Source organism: Micrasema longulum, unplaced genomic scaffold (genome assembly GCF_059751315.1).
Source record: "Micrasema longulum isolate JH-2025_06_02 unplaced genomic scaffold, ASM5975131v1 h1tg000978l, whole genome shotgun sequence".
Classification (NCBI taxonomy): Eukaryota; Metazoa; Arthropoda; class Insecta; order Trichoptera; family Brachycentridae; genus Micrasema; species Micrasema longulum.
The window spans coordinates 10,476-19,705 of NW_028278168.1; the positions used below are offsets into that span (position 1 = coordinate 10,476).

Sequence of the window (9,230 nt, forward strand, 5' to 3'; positions counted from 1 at the left end):
CTTCAGGTACCAGTCCAGGGACTATGAAATATTCTAGTGTAAAAACACCTTTTTAAATAAATATTTCATTTCAACCATGTCGGGAATCGAACCCGAGACCTCTTGCATGGTACACGAGGCCGACTAAATATTTTACATAGTAGATGAAATTGAAGATAAATTTTAACTTCCAATTAGAATACGGACCCAGGGCCCCGATTACAATAAAAAGTTAACAGTAATCTTTAACTGCCTATAAAGTAAAATCGAATTTTGTACACGAATTTGTGTATATGTGTGATAAAATTTGAAATGTCTTTCTCGGTAACCTGTAATTGAACATGTTTCGAAAACGAAATTTTATGCATATTATTTAATTTGTAGTCGATTGAAGATGACTGTTTTAATTTCTCATTGTAATACGGGCCCAGGTGATAATTACCTACTTATTTATATTTATATATTACCCTGTATTTAAACCGCCAATTATCTCAATTACATTTTATGACTATTGTACCCAGTTTACGAGAGCACCTCTTCCTAAATACTGATTCGGATCTGGGAATAATGGCGAAACCAACTGGCTGGGAGGGATAAATGGATTACTCCCATCTGATGCTCAATATATTTCAAATCTGCAGTTAAAAGTCCAGTACCTGTTCTGTGTTACGTCAGGGATTAAGGTTGATGCATTTCGTGTCATAAAGTACCTACTAGCGTACATTTAAATTTGTTGTCATTTTTTTTGTCCTTTTGTTTACAACTTATGTTAAAGCCGATACATTAAATATCATTACCACCATGGAACCCTAATCCGCACCTAATGGGCATTAGTAAATTACTTGCAGTGGAACTCAATCATGTCGATGACTGTTAAAAAAACACCCCTTTTTAATTCTACAAAGGTATTACTCGTAGAATTAAGAATAGTCCAGAAGGAGCGTATAATCATATTTGAATGCATCGGACTGTGTCCAATAATTCCCCCACTATGTTTCACTTTCGCCGCTCGCATTCGTGAAGTCGCCGGGTAATGTTGCTTGATGGGGAAAAAAAATCATAACGCAAATGTAATGTAAAAAAAGCAATCCCTTATTTTCATCAAAATTTTATTGTGCACTCGGAAAAATTGATTGACACAACAGAGTAGATAAGTAAAGGGTCATTTAATAAGAGTCATTGAATAAATGAACTTTGAACTTAAAATATAAAACAAATTTTATTTGACATAATACGGATATTTTTATATCATGTTAAATAATATTTGATGTTTTAAAGATAATTTCGTTCAAATGTTCCCCACGGCGTTGTTTCATCCGAGGTCTAATTTTCATTAGTTCTTTCATTAGATGAGCAAAGTAGGGTAAAAAAACACTATCCTGGCAACACTAATGAAATTTCCATTTTGTTTCTTCGACAATCTGACAGATGGACAAATAATTTAATTTTTAAGCAATGCATTTGCTACTTAAACATTCGTTTGTTAATTACACATAAAATGTGTTGCCATCCTGTTTCTTTAAGATCCTAGCAGTATTTCTACACTTTAAAAGGACACAACACGGCATAGTTGAATTCAAATCAGGAGTTGCCTACTGAGCGACGTCTACAAAGAAACTAATGGGTCAAAACGTAAACCTACTCATTTATGAGTAGTTTAGTCGCCTTCTTTTTGATGTGCGTATGCGGTTTCTGGACTATTCTTAATTCTATGGTATTGCTCTTAAAAACTATTGGTTTTCTCCTGTAAGGCGCGGGTTTTTTTATGTGGAAATAAAAAAAAACTTATATATATACTTAGGACTAACAATTGACATGGACAATTCATATCAACAATTTAATTAGCAAAGTGGCGACTTTATCGAGTCTATTTTTAAAAATCAAAAACTTTGTTCCAATAAAGGAAAAAAAAAATGTATGAAGCCTATGTAAAAACTAAAATATGTTATATGCAACTACTATGGGGAACAGGAAATCAAAATGACATAAACAGACTACAAAGACAGCAAAATAAAATATTAAAGTTAGTATATGACCTTCCCTATCTAACAGCAACTAAAGAACTTTTTGAACAAACTAAACAATTAAATGTAACTGAACTCTTTAAACTAGAATCCTTTAAATTTATTCATAAATTAGCCACTGATGTAATTGTAGACGAAGAACTAAAACTTGAAAAAAAAAAATGTAGTAAACATGGACAAAATACGAGAATATCAGAAAAATATCATACACAACATTCTAAAACGAGACAAGGACAGTCGAGACTAATAAACCATGGACTGAAATTATACAATAAATTACCAGACAAAACTAAACAAAAGACTCAGACAACCTTTACAAAAGATGTTAAAAATTAATAAAAAAAATAAAAAAACACATATTGGGGAGGTTGTTCTCGTTCAATTCTTGAGCCAGTGAAAATAGCACAAAAATGGATCATGAAGATCTTTTTTTTTAAACTTCGAAGTATCCAATGAAAGATCTATTCGCTGAGTTTAAGATATTGGATGTAAGACAATTGTTTGTGAGGTCCCTACTACTTAAATTTTATGATAAATTGAGTGATGTCAAAAGAACCCAACAAAATATAAACACTCGTTCAGCAACACAAATTAACCGCATTTGGTAAAAAGCAATATAATGTAATTGCCCCAAAAATATTTAATGGTTTAATGCCAAATATAAAAGACTCAAAATGTAAAACAAATGTTTAAATAAAAATAACTGCACATATAAATAGTGTAGCTAGAGATTAAAAAATATATATACGTAGACTAATAAACGTAGTAGACTTTATTTAAATAATACATACATTATTTATATTCTTATGTATTACATTACTTTATATTTGTTTTATATTATACACATATTATACTATATTATTTATATTTAAGTAACATGTTTTCTTGGCACTTATATATGTACTTTATATTTGTATAATAAAGATTATTAATTTCTTACATTTGATTAGCTAGGCATTTATAAGTAAGTAGTTTTAGTTTTTTTTGTTATTGTTATATTAATATAGAACTACTAATTCTTTAAAAGATAAAAAACCTCCATCTTAGAACAGGCTGAGCCATGTTAGATGGAGACTATTCTAAACAGAGAACGCTCCGTTTTCATTTTGTATTCACATGTTTTGTATAGATTCCCTGTAATTAAATATGTATACTTATATTATGCAATAAATTTTTAAAATAAAAAATAAAAATATATACTTGACTTACGGTGATGTAAATAAAAGGGAAATATCACATACTACAAATACCGAAAAAATATAAAAAATGGATTTAGAATAAATAGTTGTATTTTCAAAATCGATATGGATATTGTGGAGAAAAGTTTTTTTTTTTTTTTTGCTAGACAGTATTTTATAGACCCTTATTAACTTAAAAAATGTAAAAAAATAAAACGTGGTATTTTCATATTATTTGTTACAAAATCAATGGTCAGCCATTACTCAAAACTAGTCATTTCTAGTTATCTCTGTATGAAACTCGCCATCGATGTGTTTCAGGAAGGTAAGGTGATCATTTGTACACTTCAGGAACCAGTTCAGGGACTATTGTCCTTGTAAACAAATATTTCATGTTGACCGACCAGGAAATCGAACCTAGGAACTCAAGCTTGGTAGGCGAGAGCACCAACTGCTCCACTGCTAGGCGAACATTTCTCCACTCGATTTCCTTTTGCAGGATTTCTGCCTGAAAGAAGACATCTAGTCAAAAACACTCTTACAGGATTCTGGTTCTATTTCGCTCTCAGAACTGTGTTCTTTGTCCGCCTGGACACAGACAAATATTCTGAAACTATAACATTCACCAACCCTGTCTTGTTTTTGTGACTCATATAAGAGAGAGCTGATGAGCTATGTGCTAGAAAGCGCTTCTATTTATTTAGAAATATTCACTGGAAACTCATTTCAGAGAATTTGAGCAATAGTATTTATCCAGAGTACAAAATATTTCATAAATGCAACTAAGTACATAATTTAGATATTTTGTTTTATGCTACTGAGGTTTAGCAGACATAAATACACATGGCAACTGCGTATTTTGACAACACAAGAACCGTTTGGTTACAAAATCTAGCAAGTTATTATTATACTGCAATTATACAGGGTGTTCATTAAACCCTGTCACATCCGAAACCACGATGATCAGTGTGAGCAAGAAGATATATTGGCTTATTAAAATATTTTTTTAGAACGAATAAAATTTAAAAAAATAAAATATCAAAAAAAGCAAATGGTTGCTTACTTCTGCAGGGGAGAAACGAGGAGGGAGAGGAAGGAATATGATACTGCGCCGCGCACCCCTCACTTCTTCCCTGCAGAAGTAAGCAACCATTTGTTTTTTTTTTTTTTTTAATGTTTGTTCTAAATATTTTTTAAATATGCTTATATGTCTTCTTGCCCATACTGATCATTGTGGTTTCGGATGTGACAGGGTTTAAAGAACACCTGTATACAGTCAATTTGTCTGTCACCCTCAATCAAATTTTCCTAATTCTGAAGGCGATGGGGTATGTTAGTTCATTAGTTAGTTCAAGCTAATAGCTTGTTAGTAAACCAGAAGAAACAAGTCCGATCGGGAGAACCAGAACGGTTACCACCCCTCCACCAGCCAAATATCGGCGGCCTCCGTGGTGTAGTGGTCAAGACGCTTGATGCACGCACGGAAGGTTTCGGGTTCGATTCCCGGTGAGAACACAAAAATTTTAAAAATGTGATTTTTCTCAAGCCTGGGTGCTCTGTGATGTAATTCACCACTTTAATTAGGCCTCCTGGCCTGTTGTGGTGCAAAAAAAAATCAAATCGAAAAGGCCCAAAAAAAAGAAAATCATTAATCGTAAATTTGCTCCATTCCTGAATGAAGAGAACTAGAGCAACAAATTAGTCAATACCGTATTCTTCTTCATTATCTTCACCATACACTGCGCAAATACCGCCAGCAACTTTGGCAACTTTATTTCCTCGATTGAACTCGAATAGAAGGAAGTATATAAAATACTCATTTTCCTATGCTTGTAATCTAGCGAAATAATACAGGTGACGCAAAATGATAATTTATGATAATTTCCTGTAATTTTTATTTGTATTAGAAACGCGCCGATAAACTTTTATTTGTAATTAGTTTGGCGCGATCTAGATATTGTTATTTTTGTATAAAAATAAAAAAACACAATGTCTTTTGGAGCCGAAAATTTTCCTTCGAATTTACTTTAATTTAATTATTTAATTTATACATTACTCAGATTTTATCCACTTTAACGAAAACACGTCATATTTTTTTTATGCAAAGTTATTTAAAAGTAATAATTATAGTAACGATTTTTAATTTCTTATATTTTTTTTTTTGTTATTGTCATATAAGTATAGAACTACTTATGCTTTAAAAGATAAAAAATCCCCACCTTGGAACAGGCTGAGCCATGTTAGATGGAGACTATCCTAAACAGAGAACGCTCCATTTCATAGATTCCCTGTTACTAAATATGTATACTTATTTTATGCAATAAATTTATGAAATAAAATAAATAAAAATAAATAAAGCTTAAATTCTTGTGCTGTACGAGTTGGCCGGAGAGCGAATTTATTACAATATTACATGCGAGTAAGCATGTAAGTTTTCTGTTGCAGACTGTTAAAATAAATATATTCCCTCGAAGTTTCCTAGGCTGTTGTAAGGTGCTTTGTGCTTGTAATTTATCTGTTCCTATCTCCAGAAGTATTCATAATGCAAAGGGTATTCGAATCTCTGGCAAATGTTAAAACTATGCAGAATAGTAAAATACCATTTGTCGGTTGAAAATGTTTTACTGCTTCGGTTCGCGGCGGCTTTTATTTCGCCACTGCCGCGCCGCGCCGGCTCTATTTTGGCAATCCGCTCACAACGCGAGCAAATTATATTCCCTGAATTTTTTTTCCACTCTACCCATAACTTCTATCAGACTGGTTCATTTGCCAAAAACGAGCGTCTGGAAGATGAACACGGTATCTTACAATCATAAATGTATACTGCGCTATCATATATCATCATAATACTATATCACATTATACCCCGTTTAATGTCGTACCACAAATTCTTCATCACTTGAATTTGACATTTACAAATAAACTACAAAAATTAATTATAAACGTTATATTTAAAAACCGTCTACTTTTCCCACTGTCCCAATTATTTAAGAAATTTAGGGTTTTAGATATAAAAATCGTTATTTAAAAATAATTGTTTACTTCAAATCCACAAAGACAACATAAATAGTAGTGTTTCTGCGTCACAAAATGTAAGTACGCAATCTAGAACAACTACAGCACATCACTATACTTACAGAGGAATATTTTTCTTTAATGATATGAACAAATAAAATAAAAATTGCAGTCAGGAATACAACAAATTTAAGAAAGAAGTGATGAGTTATATTTATAATTATTTTTTGAGTAGCACTGATTGAAAACACCGTATTTTTTTGTAATTTATATGTTATACTGAAAATACTTATCAATTGAAAATAAATCAAACAAATTATTGTAAGACGTCACTCCCATTATGTACACAAGAATCGTTTTTTCTTTAAAATTGTATTTACCCAGTAGTAATATTGTGTACTTATGTTTTTTATCTGAATAAAGTATGGAATTATAAAAATGATGAAGAAAGTAGGTTAAATGCTGTCTAAATGCGATCCCTCAGGCAAATGTGTGGTAAAACGATGTATGATAGGTGCACAAATGTCAAGATCCGTGAACTGTGTAAGGCTGAGATATGCATTATCGACAGAATTAAGAAAGTGGCGCTGCGTTGGTTTGGACATGAAGATTGAATGGACAACGAAATAACGGCTAAAAGGATCTACGATGTAAATGTTGATGGATGCAGAAAACGAGGAAGGCCGAGAAAGACATGGCACGACCAAGTCCATCAAATACTTGAAGATGGACATGTCAAAAGTAGGAATAATCGGTGTGCGTGCATGAGAAGATGTATGAATGTAGAGGAAGCGAGGTCTGTATGCAAAGATAGAGTGATATGGCGTTCTATCCTCTTTGCCTACCCCTGCGGGGAAACGGCGTGATGGTTTGTTGTATATCAACTATTTTATTTAGTTTTTTTTAATCTAACTGTACGCTTTATTATTTATTTATTTTATAAATTTATTGCAAAAATATATATATACATACTTAATAACAGGTAATCTATATAAAACCAATTAATGTCAAATGAAAACGGAGTGTTCTCTGTTTATGATAGTCTCCATCTAACATGGCACAGCCTGTTCTAAGATGAAGATTTTCTATCTTTGGAGCATAAGTAGTCCTATACTAATAAAACAATAACATAAAAAAGAAAAACTAAAACTACTTAATTATAAATGCCTAGCTAATCAAATGTAAGAAATTAAAAATCATTATTATACAAATATATGTGCCAAGAATACATGCTACTTAAACACAAATAATATAGTATAATATATAATAAAACAAATATAAAGCAATGAAATACAGAAAAATAATATGTGTACCAATTATATAAATAATATGTGTACCAATTATATAAAGTACTACGTTTTTCGATTTACATTATGAACTAGCTTTTACCTGCTGCTTCGCTCGCGTGATATTAGAAAGAAATTTGTTAGGTAATTAATTAGTTTTGTCGTTTATCAATAAGAATTTCTCCGATGAAATATTTTTTTTCAATGCAGAAAGTAGTTTGCATCGATTGCCGGTACTCCAACTATTGCTATGAATAGAATACGACGATCCGTTAGTTAATGACAATGTCACATCGTTATTCTGTTGGCACTAAATCCCACTACAAAACCAAAACCAAAACGAAAAGCGAACCAAACTAACCATAGATAAAGCAAATCAATTATAGAAATTTAAAGAATGAATTTCAAATTGATTCTTTTTGACATCCCACCTTACCGCCTACTCATTTCAAATAACGTTGCTCATTGTTGATTTATTATACATTTGTTTGCTGTATTTTAATTTGGGACGATAAATAAGTACCCTATTTTACTTCTTGCCTCTCCGGCTATCCCTATGCAAAAACTTATGTTAATCGGTCGGTTCGTTGAGACGCGAAGAAAACACAAACAAACAAATAAACATACTTTCGCATTTTTAATATTAGTACGGATTATTTATCATTTGTGATATTTTTTAATTACTTTTGTTATTTTCTGTCTTTATTCACGTTTCATGCAAAAATAGGTTTATATTATGTGCGTGATGGCGCCATAATTAAAAGATACGAATAATAACTTTATTTATAATCAAACATTTTAAGGTTGTAGATCATCGATACATTAAATAGGTAGAGATACTGTGTTGAGGCAGATAAAGAATTCAGTTCTGTGTGTGAAATATAGAACCAGACCCTGGACGAGTGTTTTCGACTCGATAGCTGCTCTCTGTAGTGGTTGGCGATGCAACCATGCTTGAGGTCCGGGCTCGATTCTTGGGATGGTTGGCATGAAATATTTCTTTTTAATGTTGGTTTTACTCTAAAGATTTTGCCTTTGGACTGGCATCTGAAGCGTAAGACTGGTCACTTTACCTTCATGTGACAGATAGTCAATAAACGCCGCGTTTGGTTTACCAAAGCAGTGCCCTATGCACCACCGGGTGAGGATATAGGCATATTTATAAGCGAGACTCTAGCCTGCTATGGCCATTAAAACTTAGATGTATTATAGATTATGCTTTTGAACTATTGCAACGAACCCTTTCGGGCCTAAGTGGGTATCGGGGGTCCCTCGGATAGCATGTTTTTTCAATATTTTTATTGTTAATCATATTGATTTCCTTTTATCCATAATCCTACCCCATAATGTTGAGAATGTATCAAAATTAATGAAAAAATTTTCTGCCAAATTCTTTCAATATTAATTCATCGCTCTACAATGTAATAATCTTTGTATTAGTCAGTTTACATGTGTGCTTTTTGCTATTTGGTGGCTTTTTCCCAGCCATAATCATACAAATCCGAATTTCATGCTTTACATTTTACATGCATCCCCCTCCCATCCCCCTCCAACTCCCCGCTGTATCGCCTCGCTAACTCGTAGCTAGAATTTAGATCAGTGCCGTTCAACGTGTCACAGTGGGAGCAGTACGATGTCATATAGCATCCTCGAGAACTCGCGGATTTTGTTCACGTACAGGTTCGGAAAAGTTAACCATAGATAATAATGATGTAATAACTTATATTTAGGTATAAGTTATTGATTTA

At 32.4% G+C, this 9,230-nt stretch overlaps 1 long non-coding RNA gene across 1 annotated transcript; it reads right to left on the bottom strand.

Moving 5' to 3' along the window:
- Positions 1–271: 271 nt before the first annotated feature.
- Positions 272–6,451, bottom strand: LOC148277795 (uncharacterized). The gene is made up of 2 exons (XR_015823368.1): positions 6,319–6,451; positions 272–3,689 (listed from the first exon to the last, which is right to left on the bottom strand). It is a non-coding gene; the product is annotated as an uncharacterized LOC148277795 (long non-coding RNA).
- Positions 6,452–9,230: the final 2,779 nt, after the last annotated feature.